This window comes from Podarcis bocagei (assembly GCF_964188305.1).
Source record: "Podarcis bocagei genome assembly, chromosome: 9".
Lineage (NCBI taxonomy): Eukaryota > Metazoa > Chordata > Lepidosauria > Squamata > Lacertidae > Podarcis > Podarcis bocagei.
In genome coordinates this window covers 75,031,649-75,049,711 of record NC_138134.1, presented here as the reverse complement: position 1 = coordinate 75,049,711, position 18,063 = coordinate 75,031,649, and the positions used below count along the sequence as shown (strand labels likewise).

At 49.8% G+C, this 18,063-nt stretch overlaps 1 pseudogene across 1 annotated transcript; it reads left to right on the top strand.

Annotated features, from left to right (window-relative positions):
* The first annotated feature begins 13,012 nt into the window (after nucleotides 1–13,012).
* On the top strand, nucleotides 13,013–17,163 carry LOC308594460 (vasotocin-neurophysin VT pseudogene; annotated as a pseudogene). The gene is made up of 3 exons (XR_014013358.1): nucleotides 13,013–13,284; nucleotides 15,399–15,600; nucleotides 16,825–17,163. The product of XR_014013358.1 is annotated as a vasotocin-neurophysin VT pseudogene (transcript).
* The last annotated feature ends 900 nt before the right edge of the window (nucleotides 17,164–18,063 follow it).

Below are 18,063 nucleotides of genomic sequence, written 5' to 3'. Positions count from 1 at the left end.
CGCCAGGTTGATCTTGACGTTCAGGAAGCCCATCAGCTTCTGCCAGAAATTCGAGATGAACTGCCGCCCCCGGTCGGACAGAATAGACCGTGGCAGACCGTGAACCTTGAACACGTGGTCTATGAACAGTTTGGCGGTTTGCTCCGCCGTGGCCACCTTAGCACACGGAATGAAATGGGCCATCTTGGAAAACAGGTCCACCACCACCAGCACTGCCGTCTTGCCCCTTGAGCTGGGCAGATCCGTGACAAAGTCCAGGGCCACCCTTTCCCAAGGTTCGACCGGAGTTTGCAGCGGTTCCAACAGTCCGGCCGGCGGTTTGTGCACTGGCTTGGCCCTCTGGCAGGTGTCACACCTCGCCACGTAGTCTGCGACCTCCCCTCTCATTCCAGGCCACCAGAAATCCCTGGCTACTAATTCCACCGTCTTCTCCTTGCCAAAGTGCCCGGCCGTGGGCGCGTCGTGCAGCTGCTGCAGCACCTTGGCTCGAAGTTCGTCGCCCGGCACGTAGATGGCCCCTTTACGGATGAGCAATCCATCTCTTAGCTGGAAACCGTCGGCCGCTGCCTTGCCCCTTTGCACCTCTGCCATCTTTGCTTGTGCGAAGGAGTCCCCCTGCAACGCTCGTCGCACCGCCTCTAGGTCCACGGTCGCCGCGGCGCACGCCCACACTGTCGGTGCGAAGATGTGCATGGCGGCCGCTGGTGTTGCGTCCTCCAGATACTGTGGCTTACGGGAGAGAGCGTCTGCCATGATGTTGGTGTCCCCCGGGACATACTCTATTCGGAAGTCGAAGTTCGCAAAGAACTCAGCCCAACGTATCTGCCTCTGGTTCAGGAACTGTGCCGTGCGCCAGTGCTCTAGATTCTTGTGGTCCGTGCAAACCTGCACCGTGTGCTTGGCGCCGATCAGAAAGTGCCTCCACGCCTTGAACGCTGCGTGAATGGCCAGCAACTCCCTGTCCCATATGGTGTAGTTCTGCTCGGACTTGCTGAGCTTCCTGGAGTAAAACGCTCCCGGTCGCCACACCCCCTGCGGGTCTTTTTGCAGCAGGACCGCCCCCACGGCTCTGTCCGAAGCGTCTGTCTCCACCCTCATCGGCTTGCTGGGGTTGACATGAAGCAGCTGCTCTTCCGACGCGAAGAGACGCTTGAGTGCCTGGAAGGACTGCTCCGCCTGCTCTGTCCAAATGAACTTCTTTTTCTTGGAGCTAAGCGTGTCAGTGATGGCCGCCGTCTGCATCGCGAAGCCCTTGATAAACTTGCGATAGAAGTTCGCAAAGCCGACAAACCGTTGGACCTCCTTCCGGTTGCGCGGGCTCTTCCAATCCAACACCGCTCGAACCTTGGCGCTGTCCATGGCGAGCCCCTTGTCAGACAGCTTGTAGCCCAGAAAATCCACCTCCGGCACGTCAAATTGGCACTTCTCCAGCTTGGCGTAGAGCCTATGTTGCTTTAGCCTGCTCAGCACTTCCTTGACGTGTTTGTCATGCTCCTGCTGCGACTCCGAAAAGATCAGGATGTCATCTAAGAAACAGACGCACGTCTTGTAGAGAAGTCCCGCCAACACGTGATGCATAAATGCTTGAAAAACGTGGGAGCCATTTGCAATCCAAAAGGCATAACTCTATATTCGTAGGTCCCCAGTGGCGTGAACATGGCTGTCTTCCACTCATCACCCTCCCGCATGCGAATGAGGTTGTACGCCCCCCGCAGGTCCAACTTGGTGAATACTCTGCCCTTCCGTACCTTTGCGAGGAGGTAGTCAATTCGGGGCATGGGGAAGTCCGATGGCCTCGTCACACTGTTCAAAATCCTGTAATCCACTACGAGTCTCTTTTGGGGCGTGTCCCGCTTCTTAACAAAGAATACGGGACTGCCCCCCACTGCCCTGGACTCCCGGATGAAGCCGCGCTGCAAATTATGATCAATGAACTCCTTGAGTTCTTGCAGTTCGTCCTCTGACATGGAATACAGTCTCCCTTTAGGCAGCGCCGCCCCCGGCAGCAGGTCAATTTTGCAGTCATATGGTCTGTGAGGGGGTAGCCTGTCTGCCTCCTTCTCGCAGAAAACTTCCAAAAATTCAGCGTACTTGTGGGGAATCGCTTGCAGCGTGCCTAGCAGCAGCTGTGACTCCTCTTCCTCTCCTTCCTGCCTGGGCACGATGCAGTGTTCAGCACAAAAGGAAGAGCCGAAGGTCAGCTGCCTCTGGTACCAAGCCATCGTTGGGCTGTGCTTGTCCAGCCAACTCATGCCCAATACAACGGGCGTGTCAGATAGTTGAGTGACGTTGAAGCTGATGATTTCCCTGTGATTCCCAAGTCGCATCACCATTGGTGGCGTCTGCTTCACCACTTGCCCCCCGAGCAGCTCCCTGCCATCCACCGTGACAACCTGCAGGGGCAGTGTGGCCGGCAGCAACTGCACAGCGTGCCTGTCGACAAAGTCCTGCCCTATAAAGTCCGCATTGCTGCCTGAGTCAATGGTGATTGGCACGTCTATGGTGATTCCAGTGGGCAGCTGGAGAGATGCTGTGAGCCTCACTACTGGTTTGGGCGGGAGGGGGTTCACGGGCTGTAAAATCTCTGGGGACTGCGTCACTAACACGTCTGGCTGGGCCCCAGTGCCTCTTCCTCCAGCCAGACTGCGTCGTTTCCCTGCTGTGGTCCTCCTTGCTGCGTTGCTGCAGTCACCATTGCTGAGGCTGCAGTGAGCTTGTGGGGCCTCTGGGGACACTCTTTTGCCATATGTCCTGGTTCCTCACAGACGTAACACTTCCTGTTCCCTCTAGGAGGCTTCGCTTTCACTGCTGCCGGTGCTAGGGCTCTGGTTGCTGACTGAGCCCTTGCACCTCCAACCTCCATAGGTTCGGCTCCTCCTCCTGGCGGAGGCGTGGATTGCGCCCGCGCTGCTTCTCTGGGAAGGAAGGAGGGGCCCCCGGCTGGTTCGCGCCCTCCACGCCCTTCGTCCTTGCTCCACGGACGTCCTTCCAGCCTCACCCCCACTGCCAGTGCCCTCTGAACGACCTCCTGGGTGGTTCGGGGTCTCTCCCCCCTCGCGATCTCATCTTTAATCGAGTTGTGCAGCCCCTCCCAAAAGAGGTCTCTTACAGGAGCCGAATCTCTGTCCCATTCCAGGGCACTGACCAAGGCGAAAAAGCGGGCATGATACTGCCTGACGCTGGCCCTCCCTTGTCTCAGCCCATGCACCTCCTTCCGTGCAAGATCCACGTCAATACTTGATAAAAAGCACCCATCCATCGCTTTAATAAAGGCATCCGCATTCTGGAGCGCCGGATCCTTATCTCTCCATAAATTACGTAGCCATGCTTTCGCATCCCCATGCAGATGGGACATGATGAACCCCACTCTCTCTTGTTCATCTCTAAAGTCTTTATGCAGCAGTTGCAGTGCGCACAGTACGTCGGCTCTAAAGTTGGGATACTGTTGCAGGTTCCCATCGAAGTGAGAGACCAGCCCGCCTGTCCGTCTCGCCAACCCAATTCCCTCCTGCCGGGGGGTCTGCTTTGTCAGCACGTCTAACCTGACCTGGAGATCCCTGCAGGCGGCAGCTGCCTCCTCCTCTCTCTTCCTGGATGCGAGAACCTCGGCGTTCAGTTGTGCCACTGCTCTTCTGAGGTCCTCTATCTGCTGCTCAGCCGTCATGTCGTCCGCCGTTCGTGAGCTCGCTAGTAGGCACCTGTTTCTCTCCCCTCCTCGAGGCTGTAGATGCCCACAATGAAGTGACGGAGCTTACTGTCAGAGCTGCTTGAAGATCCTAGCTCACAGAGGATCACGCTAGCCAGCGATCATTAAGTAAAAGTCTTTATTGAATTACAGTTTCCATTCTCACGCTGCTGCGCGCAAACTCTACGTCTAGTAGCTAGATCGGCGAAGCTCCGTCTGAATCTCCGCCCCTTGTGCACCAACTTAATATCCTAGCCTTGCTCCACCTTTTCCGCCTGACTGTCCTCCTCTGGGTCCCTCTACCCCCCGGGGCTTCTTCCTTCCGGGATTCTTCTGACGCTGACCCGGACCCTCCTGCCTCCTTGCGCCGGGCTTTAGGACCTGGTTCCCTTTCGGGGCTGCTTACTGCGCCGCCTTCCTCTGCATTTGAACTTGGCGCGCGCGCCCAACCTTCCACCTTCCTCTTAACCGTTTCTTCGCTCCCCGATGGAGGTGTGGCCACTCCTGACTCATGCCCTCCCTCCTGTGGTGAGCTGCCAGCGCTCCCCCCCTGGCTCCCTTCCTCTTCCCTGCTTCCTGGCGGTGACGCTGGTCCCGATTTCCAGCTGCTCCCCCCTGAGTCCCTTCTGGCTCTATCTTCCTGGGGTGCCCCCCTTGACTCCCCCCTTGCCCTGGCCACTGGTGCTCCTTTCTGTGAATCCTCTGATTCACTGGAAAGACTAGGAGATCTCGGGTCGTCGTCATCACTCATCTTTTCTTCTGCCTCCTCCCCTTCGCTCTCTGTTTCCTCCCTTGCCCGTGCCTCTGCTCCTAAACCCCTGACAGTATGATACGTAAATCCTCAGGATCAGGTCTTTCCTTCTTTAGAGAAAACTATCCTGTAGTGAAAAGGGGTACCTCAGATTTGGTATCAGACTCATCAGATGATCTGAGAGATGTTTTGGTGCTTTTATAATCGGCTGTGTCTGTATCACTACCAAACTCTGCAGCAGCACCATCATCACCATAACCTTCACCATCAACATCAGATGCATGACCTGTATCATCAGAAGCAGGGCGACACTGAAAAATCCCTACAGTGTCCCATTTTGCATTGCATTCAATACTCCTAGTCAACCTTATTGTTTTGGTATCAGACATTAACACACAATAAGCACCTTTCTCAAAACCAAGAAATATACCATGCAAACCACGTTTGCTCAACTTGTTGTCCTGAGGTGTATGAACCCAGACATCTGAACAAAAAATTCTGAGGTGTTTGATGAAAGGCTTTTTCTGGAACAACTTTTCATAAGGAGTGCAGCCTATGTCTGATGAGAACCTGTGATTGTAGCAATAAACAAAACAGTTTAAAGCTTCTTCCCAAAAAGGGACTGGCAAGTTGGTATCATGAAGCAAAGTCTTCATCCCCTGTTGGGGTGTTTGATTTACTCTCTCACAGAGACCATTTTGCCATGGGGACCTGGGACAAGCAACTTGATGCTCAATGCCAAGTTCAGCCAGATATTGCTCAAATTCAGCTGAGCAAAGCTCTCCACCTTTATCTGTGAACAAACATTTCACCTGGGTATCATGAACATTTTTCAACCATGCACAGAAATTTTTAAACCTAGAAAAAGCACCACTTCTGTGTTCCAGCATGTAGACATAAACATACCTGGAAAATTGGTCAATTAAGACCAAAAAATACTGTGAATTACCTCTAGAAGAAGCTAGAGGTCCCACAAGGTTGGCATGAAAGAAGTGATAAGGCGATGAAGCCTCCCACCTGGACATTCTTCCCTTGGGAGCCATTTTGACCATGTTTTCAGCACAAGAAATGCATTTCATGTATTACTTGCAATTCTTCAAGGACATGCCCTCAACCAAATCCGGCATTTAGCAATGGGCTGAAAATGCAAATGACCTAGCTTGCGATGGTAGTCATATACACAATTATCATGCAATTTCACATTTTTACCCACAGTCATATTGCAGCATTAGAATGAACATCAGTTACAGCACTGGTATAATAAGGCAACATAAATAAACCCTTTTCAAATTTGCCATTAAAAATGACCTCATTGCCCTTGATAATTTCACACTTGGTCTTAGTGAAACACACTCAGAAATCTTGTGAAGTGAGCTGCGATACGCTCAGAAGATTATGTGCCAGGTGTGGGACATATAGTACATTCTTGATTGTTGTGTTGAGGCTTTTAAGAAACAGTCCCTTCTCCCTTGCTCTGCAACAGCCCTCCATCAGTTTGATGAATCTTTCCCTCCTGCATCTCAAGCTGGATGAACAGGCTTCTGTCTTTGCAAAGGTGTTGGGTGGCGCCTGAGTCAATGACAAAAGACAACTGCAAATGTTGACTGGAACAGTGTGTGATCAAAGCTTTGGGTTGGGCAGGTCCCCGGGTCTTCCCCCCACCTCATCTTCTGGAGTCATGTTTAGATTTAGTGCACTTTTTACAAAACTTCTGTAGATGTCCCACTTCTCCGCAGTTGAAGCATCACTGTGCTTTAAAAGCTGTGCCCCCCTCTGGACTCTGTGCAGATGGTTTGGGAATGTTGCTAGTAGCCCTCTCCTAGCTATGATTGATGGCTACTCTCTGATCCATCTCATTAAGCAAAACACCCCCTACATGATCAACAGTTAACTGTGCTGTGGGGACAGCTGAGCAGCAAATGAATCAAAGCTTGCATCCAAACTGTTGATAATCATGAAACAGAAAATATATTCAGCAAGCGTCACTCCCCTCTTCTTAAGCTTCTCTCTAAGGAATTTTAGCTACGTCAGATGTGATTCCAGATCACAACCAGGTTGAAGCTGCATTCGTCAAAGCTTCTTAAAATATATGATAGAAGAGCCAGCAACTGTTCTCAGATGGATATCTCTGAGAGCATCCCACATCTGCCTTGCAGTTTGCTTACCTTGCAGATTGATTAATTGGGCGTCAGAGACACTCAATGCAATCGTGCCTCTAGCCCTCCAATCTGCGGCAGTCCACGCATTCATGAGTGGAGCTGGGGCGTCCTCCAACACGACATGCCATAGCCTCTCATGCAGCAGCAGACTCTCCATTCAAAAGCTCCATGTAGTGTAGTTCGTCGCATCTAGGCAAGGAAATGTGAAAGCCGTGTTTCCACCCTGGGTTGCGGCCATTTCTACCATTCTCTTCAGCCAGCAAATGCAGCCCACAACAGCAGATATTTATGACTGGCAAAGCACTTCTCTTTCAGGCTAATCAGCAAACTAGCAGCAAAACAGACAGACATGCCACATTAGCAGCTGGACTTGACCCACTTTCCATCATGTCGCCATAAATCACACAATTCTGGACCCATAACCGATAACAGATCACAGGACGCTCCTATTGTTCTCTGAGTACCATACACAGCAGCGACACACATCCGAAAGATATGTGCACACATTAGCAGAGTCAGCAAAAACAAGATTGTGCAGGAAATGTAGCTGTGATGGCCTGGGATTCCGATTCGGAGGTTGAAACAGAGGAATCCCAGCCTGCACAGGAGTCCCCGCCTCCAGGGCCGGCTGAACTGGGGCAAGGCCTAGATGCTGAAGAGCCTGCACCTGTGGCAGTGCAGCAGGAGCTGGCCCCAGGTGAAGTCCTCCTGGCCCCAGAGGGGCCTGATGACTCAGTGGCCACAGGTGAGCCTCCTCCAGGGCTCAGTAACCCTTCGGCCTCTCCTGATCTGCAGAGGCTTAGGGCAGAGAGGCGAAGGGAACTAGTTGCCCCCAGGAGGAGTGCTCGCCTTAAGGCCAGAGTAGGCGGGGCTCCTGGGGGTCGGGACCGCCCCTGACCTTAGAAGAGGATAAAAGCCCAGTCATCCCGGCCCCAGGTTGCGGGAGCAACGTCGTTGTTGGCTTCGGACGTTCCTGTGATCCTGATCCCTGCTCGGCCTCCTGTTCCTGACTAACCGGTACTCCTGTTCCCTGCTCGGCTTCCTGTTCCTGACTATCCAGTACTCCTGTTCCCTGCTCGGCCTCCTGTTCCCGACCATCCGGTGTTCCTGTTACCTGCTCAGCCTTCTGTTCCAGCGTTCCTGTTCCCCGCCCGTCTCTCTGCATCAGACCTCGCCCCGCTTCGTGTGGACTCTGCTACACTCATGGTACCTTACCCCCGGGACCAGCACAGTAGCATTAAGGATTTTACTTACAGCAAAGGAAACAAACAAACCAAAAGAATAATGGCGTGCTGTGAGAGCGTCTTCTCACACATCCTCTCTGTCTGGAGAGAGAACAAAGAGCAAAAGTTGTCGATTTGACTTCCTCCCATATACATACAGTGGTAAGAAATTTAAACATTGGATCATGTGACCCTTTGCTATAGTTGGCAGTGAAAATACTGACAATAAGTACATCAAACATTAAAAACTTCCCTAACAAGGCTGCCTTCAGATGTCTTCTAAAAGTTGGATAGTTGTTTATTTTGTTGACATCTGATGGGAGGGCGTTTCACAGAATCTGCCATGCTAATCTGCCCGGGCAGCCATGGGCCCTCTGAGAGGTTTTTTGGGGGAACCACGATGCTCTCGTGGTCTCGCCCTTCTTCAAAGCACTGGGGCTCTTTCAGCCGAAACAGCTCCCGGCTGCCATACCAGGAGACCAACCGGAAGTCAGCACAAAATTGCATATTAATGCCAGGTGCCTAAGGTCATTCCCTGCTGGTGTCAGGTCTGGGAAATGTCTTCTTTGGGGGACCACACTGCAGGGGTTGGGTGGGGGGGCATCTGAGAAGAAGCAACCTCTGCCACTACCTTGCAATTGGGGAGCTAGGCACTGGATATCTCAAGGGGGTCAGTTGTCAGACATCTCTCTTCTTTGTGTGTGGCAGGGAGGGCCTATGGGCAGTGGTGTAGCGTGGGGGTGCAGGGGGGGCCGGCCGCACTGGGCGCAACATCTGGGGGGGGGTGCGCTCACACTTGCAGCTCTCTGCGCCTACCTGGCAGTGGCGCAAATTACTTGCCTTGCCCCGGGTGCTGACAACCCACGCTACGCCACTGCCTATGGGGATATCCAGACACGGGTATGTTCCACTGTGAGGTACACCACCTCCTTTCTGCTCTGTGGAACCATACAAATCTGATACGGACAAGCAATTGCTATATGCAGCAAGGAAAGAGATTCTGTACCTATTAAATTTTACTGGTTCTGCTCTGTGGAACCATACAAATCTGATACGGACAAGCAATTGCTATATGCAGCAAGGAAAGAGATTCTGTACCTATTAAATTTTACTGGTTCTGCTCTGTGGAACCATGCAAATCTGATATGGATAAGCAATTGCTCTACAAAGCAAGGAAAGAGATTCTGTAACTATTAAATTTTAGTGGCTGGCATCTGTCTGTCTTGCGAGACAATGGAGTGTGCCTCTACCTTCGCAGCACTGAAATGACCTCCTTGGGGTGCAAACCTGGGCAGGGTGGATAATGACCCTGCCCAGATGACAAGACCCCCTCTCAGCCTTGCTGATGTGGTCCAAAAGAATCAGAGCAAGACGTTTGGCACCAACTTAGTTGCAGGGCTTATTCTTACATGACTGCCTGCTTGTTGATACCGATACAGTGCTACCTTGGTTCTCAAACTTAATCCATTCCGGAAGTCCATTCCAGAGGGATTGTTTTCCCATAGAAACCAATGCAAAATGGATTAATCCATTCCAGAAACTTTTTTTAAAAAAACCGAAAACAACGAGACAATTGATCCATAAAATGAAAGCAATAAACAATGTACTGCAGTCACACAATCAATCAATAAGTAGCTAAACTGGGTTCCACACAGTCACAAAAACAAAACAAAAAAGAGCCGCAAAAACGAAATATATATAGCAAAAACAGACATCAGCGTAACAGTCCAAATGGAGCATGTTCGGCTTCTGAAAAAGATTAACAAACCAGAACATTTACTTCCGGGTTTGCAGTGTTTGGGTTCCAAGTTGTTTGAGTACCAAGGCGTTTGAGAAACAAGGTGCCACAGTAATTCATTTTCAACAGCACTTTCCCTGTTACATGCCAGCAGGAATAAAGAGCAGAGGTCGTCTGTTTTGTTGGGTTTAATTTCCTTCATGAGTGTAAATCACCCCAAGACTGAGATAAGCCAACAGGCGCATGGTCAGCCAAGCCAGTTGCTATGGCAACAGCCTAATGCCATCCATATAAGTGATTCTGGCACATCAGCTCATTGTGTCCGGGGTCTTGTGCTGCGTGTTGGGGTCAGGCTTGTGAAGTGAGGGAGACTTCCGGGTTGGCGCGATCTGGAAATGGCAGATTCCCTCCGAGCTGCAGAGGGAATCGGCTCAACTGAGGACGGGTCTTGCCGTGCCGGCAACGCGGGGACCCTCAAAAACCGCAGGCGCTGAAGCCTGCGGACTGAAGACTCGGTGGGCACCTTAAGCGCCCCCCCCGATTCACGAAGAGCCTTTTTAAAGGCTGCGGAGAGGATACGGAGGGTGGCGTGGTGCTGAGAGTCGATCGCTACCTCGGTTGAGCGCAGCCGCGAGCCATGACTGGAGAGCGCTGATTCCCTTCCTTGAAATTCGGACTGAAAAGAATAACCCGTGAGTAAAACAAAATTGGACTTTATGAATATTATCCTGTGAATTTGAGACGACCGGGGGGTGTGCTAAAAGAAAGTCCGCACCCCCCCTTCTTGCAGACGATCTAAAGCAACGATATAAGAACTAAGCTGGAGTGCCTACCCTTTGTGGGGTGAGTTGAAAAAGACATTAACTTCCAAGATTTGGCAAAAAGAAATTTTGAGCTGGAGAGTGGAGTGTTGGAAGCTTTCTTTCTGTTGTAAACAACCCTCCCCCCCTCCCGGGCCCGGGAGCGTCCTGCTTTTGAGCTTGTGGAAGAGGTGTGGAGTTTGACAGCTGTCAAAGCTGTCAAATGGACAGTTTAAGTGGAAAAATCGTTATTTAAGATCCCTCTGAACTAAAATGAGTTACAATTGAGTTAAAATTGTTGGAAACAAAGTAATAACAATAAGTTGGAGGATTGTTGGAGAAAAATTACCAAGTAACCAGATTCCCTCTAGGGGGAAGTCTGTGAAATGACAATGGCTGTGGATGGAAAGTTACTAGTGGAAATCGAAAGAATGTTTCATCTGGTGGGAATCTTACAAGAGCAGAGTCTGGCTATGAATAAACAACTCATGACCTTGACTTCTGGAACAAGCAGCTCTGCTGAATGTATTGAGGACCTGGATGAGAAAGAATCCACAGCTGAATTGGAAATGATATCTAAAGAAGTGGAAGAGACTAAACAAGAAAAAGAGAAAGTAAAGTTGGAAAGCACCAACCAGAAGCTGGCATCTGTGGAATATAAACAAGGAGACTTTTGGATTACATCTACCACAAATCTGCGAAAGATGCAAAAGATGAAGGAGGAGGCCCCGGGAGCTTATGGAATACAGGAACTTAAAATAAATAAATATGATGGGGGCCTCCACTTTGACTTTGACTCTGAAGATGCAGACTTTGTGGAAATTTTCCAGCAGCTGCTTCCAAATGTCCTTGTGGGAAGAGAATATGGTTGGATGGTGACAGAATTTTTTCGAGATTCGATGGCCGACATAAAGGATTACCAACAAGACCGGCGGAGAGGGACTGAAAGAGATTTGAAAGCCTCGGACGTGAGGAACCCAGGCTAAGAACTGATATTTTGGACATGTATTGGGAAGGGACGAAAACCGGGGATGGGAGGGAGGGAAGAATAGAATTGTAAAAACACTCAAGACCTTTGGGATTAGTTAATATGACTTTTATTTAAGACAAATTGGGAAATCAATGGAAGAGAATTTGAGTCCAACTTAGAAAAAAATTTTTACTTGTCTTTATAAAAGAGGTAATTTTAAGATGATTAATGAAATACCAATTTGCTGACACAATTCTGGGAATTGGGATGCATGAAGGGGGTGGGGGGAAGTCAGGGAACAAGGTTAGGAAAGTAGGATTTTCTGAAACTATACATGTTTTTGTCTTTTGTCTTTTTTGTGTGTATTTGTCTTTATAAAAGGTGAAAAACCAATAAAAATTTCTATAAAAAAAAAAGGCTTGTGAAGTGAGGGAGTCTGTTCGGAAGTATTGATTTGGAGTCTGTGTTACGTCTTCAACTGCTGGAGCAGCAGAGATACCGTATTTTTCGCCTATAGGACGCACTTTTCCCCCTCCAAAAATGAAGGGGAAATGTGTGTGCGTCCTATGGGGCGAATGCAGGCTTTCACTGAAGCCTGGAGAGCGAGAGGGGTCGTGCACACCGACCCCTCTCGCTCTCCAGGCTTCAGGAGAGCCCCAGCGCCAGCCCCACAAGGTTGGGGGACAGAGGGAAGGGGAACGCCGCCATCCCGCTGTCTCCCCAAGTGGTTTGGAGGCTGACGGCGGGGAGACCCCGCCGCCAGCCCCGCAAGCTCCAGGGACAGTGGGGAGGCGCAGTGCGTCTTCCCTCTGTCCCCGGACCTGATCTCAAGGCGGGCGGCGGGGAGAAGAGCGCTTCTCCCCGCTGCCTGCCCCACAAGCTCCAGGGACAGCTGGGAGACGCAGCGCGTCTTCCCGCTGTCCCTGGACCTGATCTCAAGGCGGGCGATGGGGAGAAGAGCGCTTCTCCCCGCTGCCTGCCCCACAAGCGCCTGGGGGGAAATAAATTTTTTTTTCTTTATTTCCCCTCCAAAAAACTTGATGCTTCCTATGGGCCGGTGCGTCCTATGGGGCGAAAAATACGGTACTTTCTACTTGTATGTATATATCTGCAAAAGCTATATGTATCAACATCTGGAACTGTTTTACTGAAGCCTTGTCTTCTGCAACAGTAAACCTTAGGCTGCCTCTGTGGGGTGAGCGGAACTGGGGACAACTTCCGCTACCTGGGTATCTCACCTCAGATCACCAAGACATCCCCGTTCCAGACTTTCCTCCTTCTGCAAGGCAAGTTACTCATCCCCTGGAGTAACGTTGCACAGAGAAGCTAAGGTGGCTGAAAATGAGGAAAAATCAGTCCCATCTCCACCCCCCGCAATGAAGACCCAACAAGTGCATTTAAAATCCTGCTAATGTTTTGACCTGTTTACAATGATTTTGTATCTACATTGTAAAGATTTCCCATTCTTTTTTAAATTTCTTCTCTTCTTGATTCCTGAGCTTCCGGAAGTATGGCTGTTTTGTGGTGGCTGCAATCGTGGCAGAGGAGGAGGAGGAGGACGCAAAGGGAGGGAGGGAGGGAGTGGAGGGGGCAGGGCCAGAGTGAAAGTGGGCGGGGCCAGAGTGAGAGGGGCGGGGCCTCCATCGAGGTCATGATGATAGAAGTGCTTCGTTGATGCAAAGGGGAGCTACGAAGGGTATAAAGAGGCAGGTGGTCCAGGAAGGAGGCAGATACAGGAGGCAGAAGCCAGGAGAGGAAGACAGCCTGTGAGCAAGATTTGCAAGCTCACCAGGATGCCTCAGACCTCTCATCCAGTCTACGTCCTTTGCCTACTCACCTTGTCTTCGGCTTGCTATATCCAGAACTGCCCTCGGGGAGGAAAGAGATCAGTCTTAGACATCCAGAATTGGCATTGGCGAGGAAAGAGAGAAGACATAGAACGCAAAGAATACAGACCGGTAGGAGAGAGAGAGAGGATCTCAGTTGATGCCCCTGCAAATCTCAGTTGATGCGCCTGTCTCCGAAAGAGACTGCTTTTCTGCTCCTTTGCTGGTTCTGGGGGAATTGTTCCAAAGGTGTCTTTGTGTCCCTAATCCCTTTCCTGCTTTGCTCTGCCTCTCAGACCTGTTTCTGCTCTACAGGGATGGAGCACTGCTCCTTATGGAAGAGAGAGAGGTGCTGCAACTACTGTAGCGAAAGAGTGAAGGAATGCTCCCTCAAGGCTGCAGAGACGACCCTTCCTTTAAAGGACATTTAAAGTGCACCCGCCCCAAATCCTGCGAATGGCAGTCTACCCCTCACAGAGCCACAATTCCCAGGACCCTTAACAAACTACAATTCCCAGGATTATTTAGGTGCTTTAAAGGTGTTCTGAACACATGGGGTGTGTGCTGCCGTAGATTTATATGTCTATATGAGAGGGAGATAAGACAGTAAGCTTCTTAGAAAAGACTTTAATTTGTGTTTTAGATTGTCAAGAGGATGATGCACCTACATTTATTCTGGCACAATCTCAGAAAGAGGCAAAGCCTCCATTAGTAACGGTGCAGAGATCTCGAAGCACAGCTTTCAACCTTCCATGCCAGCCCATTTCTGTTGCCTGTGCTAAGTGCTGCTCTTCTCTGTACTTCTGTTCCCTAGAGAAGCTTGCAGGGCTAGCAGAGCCAAGTGTGGTTGCTTGGGGTTCAGATTTGGCCCACAGCTTGCCACTAACCCATAGGTTAGACATGTGTCAGTCTCTTTATTTATCTGTGAGCTGGACATTGTGAAACCCTCCCTCGAGGGAAGCAATGAGGTCATGCTCTGTGCACAACTCATGCACTAGAAACACTGCAGATTAGATTTATAAGTATTTTTCATACCGTACTGAAGCATTTACTCCCTTTCAACGCTCTTTTCCAAGCTGCATGGCAGGTACACTGCCTTCCTGCAAGACCATTCCTTTGCAAAGGCCTCAATTAATGCCTCAGTAATTAAACGGGAGTGCAGTGCAGGCCTAGACATAGCGACTCAAAAGTAAGCCTTATTGAGTTCAATAGGACTTGCAACCAGGTAAGTAAGTACAGGATTGCAACTGTTATCGCACAAAGCAAGGGTGGGGATGCTGAGGTCCTCCAGATGTTGTTGGACTACAACTCCCAGTATCCTCTGGGGCATTTGGCCATGTTCTCTGGGGGTCTGATGTGAGCTGCATTGCAACACCAGCTAGAGAGCAGCATGTCCCCATCCCTGACTTTAAGCTTCAGCACCTACTTAAAACACTTTTCTTTTATTTAGATGATTTTAATACTTTTTGCAAATTGCTTAAAGGCTTCCTTGCAATCAAGCAGGATATAAAATTTGTTAAAGAAATACATATTAATTGGTTGTGATCAGCTTGTTGAGCCAAACGTTCACATTGGCACTCGGTTCAAATGAAGATTCCTGGTGTGATTGGAGTAACAAGAAAGTCCATTTCTGAACTTTGCTAAATAGAAAACAGATTCGGAGAGAGGCACATCACTCTGCCTGGTAGTTGTGGTGAGAAATATAAAATATAAAATGATTAACTAATACAATGCCTGTATGAAATGAGTAGAGGGAGAGCGATGTGACCACCTTGAACTCCTTCGGGAAAAGGTAGGATATAAACGTTGTCATAATCATGATAATGTGCATTAAATTCAGTGTGTCTACCCTGAGTAACGTTAAGTGGGATGTCACCCATGGTGTTTAGACATAGGACAATATGCATAGGAGTGTAGCCTCAAATGGTTTTGAAAGGGGAATTGGAGAAATCCATCGTGGGGGACAGGTCTGTGTTAGCCAGCATGGTTGGATGAAAACTCCGACTTCAGAGGCAATATACCTCTGAATACCGATAGCCAAGGCAGGGACAGGGATCCCCCTGCTTGTGGGGTACTTGGCAGCACCCGGCTTGTGCTGTGGGACAGGGAACGTTGGTCTGGATGGATTTTCGTGAGCCCTGCTGGATCAGACCAAACACCCATCTAGTTCAGCATACCTGTAGTCACGTTGCCGTAGCCAGACTCAAACTCAGCACCACCCCATTCTCTCTCTCTCTCTCTCTCAGTGCATCACCTGTGGTCCTGAAATGAAAGGAAACTGCTTTGGCCCCAGCATCTGCTGCGGAGAAGAATTTGGCTGCCTCATTGACACCGAGGAAACTCCGCGCTGCCTGGAGGAAAATGACCTGCCTGACCCCTGCACGTCCGGCTGGAAGTGGTGCGGTGAAGACGGGAGATGTGCAGTGCCGGGCACATGCTGCAATACCGGTAAGGGTATCCGTGTGCGAGAGATGAAGCTCAGCAAGTGGGGTGCTGGAGAGAGGAAGAGGGGGAATGTGAGTCAGAAAAGTCAAGTGGAAAACCACTGCCAAGGCAAAGACACATTAACTGCTACAATTCATGACCACGGGTCATTTAGTACAGCCCCTGCAACGCAGGAATCTCAACTAGATCATACAAGACAGATGACCATCTGATTTACCATTAAAAACTTCCACTGCCAAGCAGCAGAACGTTCTTCCTAATGTTTAGTCAGACTCTTCTGTCTTGTATTTCAATCTATTGCTTTGGGTCCTGGAGCAGCAGAAGAAAATCTTGCTCCGTCTTCCATGGGACAGCCCTCCAGATATTTGAAGACGGCTCATATCACCTCCCCGTCTTCTCTTCCCCCAGGCTAAACATACCCAACACTCCTTCAACCATTCCTCATCAGGCTTGGGTTCAAGACCCTTGGTCACCCTGTTCGCCCTCTTCTGAACACATTCCAGCTTGTCAATATCTTTCTTAAACTGTGGTGACCAGAGTTGGACACAATGATCCAGGTTGGGTCTGAGCAAGGCAAAATAGAATAGTATTGTTACTTCCTTGGACCTGGATACTAGACTTCTGTTGAAGCAGCTTAGATTAGCATTCACTTTTTTTGCTGCTGCATCACACTATTCTCTCATGTTAAGCTTGTGGTCTCTACTAAGACCCCAAGATCCTTTTCACATGTTCTGCAGTCAAGCCAGGTGTCACCCATCCTATATTTGTGCACCTGGTTATTCCTGCCTACGTGTCAAACCTTTTATTTGTCCCTACGGAAATTCATTTTTAAAAAAAGTTTGGGCCCAGTTCTCCAATCTGTGAAGCTCATCTTCAGTCCTGATTCTCTGAGGTCTTAGCTACCCCTCCCAGTTTGGTGTCATCTACAGATTTGATTATCATCCCCTCTATGCCTTCGCCCAAGTCATGTTGAACAACAAGGAGCCCAGGACAGAACCCTGCAGCAGTCCTTTTCTCCCAGGATTGGGAGGAAGCATAGGGGAGTCCTTTTGGGCCTCAGTTAGTCAAACAGCTACAAATCCACCTAGCAGTTCACATCCTCTAGGCCACATTTTACCAGCTTCACTGCAAGAATACCAGGGGAGACTTTGTGACCAACTCAAAAGGCTTGCCAGAAGATTAAAGCACAGGAAATTTCATATTTTTTTTTACTCCTTTCTTCCACAGAGAGCTGCACCACAGATGCAGCGTGCGTGGATGAAAACAGCGACAGGAGTCGAATGCTCTCTGAAAGGAACCTGACTGTGCTGGACAGCTCGGCAGGCGATCTCCTCCTCAAACTGATGCACATGGCGAATGCAAACAGGCAGCAACAGGGGAAGCAGCAGTTTTACTGAAGTCCACGGGGAGGCAGCCCCCAGAACATCGGTTCTCCAACTTATATTTCAGAATACCCTCAAACAAAGAAGAATCAGAAGAATACCCTAAATAGCATAAAGAAGAAATAAAAATTGGGAGACGGAAATGTAAATACACAGCAAATAATAAAAGTCTTTTATTGCATTGCGTTGCATGTTTTGTCCTGTGTCATTTATGCAGGGAAATGCTTGATGTTTTCAAATACATGGTGGTAGTGGATTTAGCCTGCTCTAGTTGAACTTCCTGACAGTAAGAGCTGTTCGACAGTGGAATTTGCTGCCAAGGAGTGTGGTGGAGTCTCCTACTTTGGAGGTCTTTAAGCAGAGGCTTGACAACCATATGTCAGGAGTGCTCTGATGGTGTTTCCTGCTTGGCAGGGGGTTGGACTCGATGGCCCTTGTGGTCTCTTCCAACTCTATGATTCTATGATTCTATGATTCTATGAGTTGGTTAGAATAATAGAATCATGGAATTGTAGAGTTGTAAGGGACCACATGGGGATGCAGGTGGCGCTGTGGGTAAAACCTCAGTGCCTAGGACTTGCCGATCGTATGGTCAGCGGTTCGGATCCCTGCGGCAGGGTGAGCTCCCGTCTTTCGGTCCCAGCTCCTGCCCACCTAGCAGTTCGAAAGCACCCCTAAGTGCAAGTAGATAAATAGGTACCGCTTTATAGCGGGAAGGTAAACGGCGTTTCTGTGTGCTGCGCTGGTGCTGGCTCACCAGAGCAGCTTCGTCACGCTGGCCATGTGACCCGGAAGTGTCTCTGGACAGCGCTGGCCCCCGGCCTCTTAAGTGAGATGGGCGCACAACCCTAGAGTCGGACACGACTGGCCCGTACGGGCAGGGGTACCTTTACCTTTAAGGGACCACATGGTTCATCTAGTTCAGGGGTCAGCAACCTTTTTCAGCCATGGGCCAGTCCTCAGACCATGTGGTGGGCCGGACTATATATGGGGGGTGGGTGAACGAATTCCTATGCCCCACAAATAACTCAGAGATGCATTTTAAATAAAAGCACACATTCTACTCATGTAAAAATATGCTGAT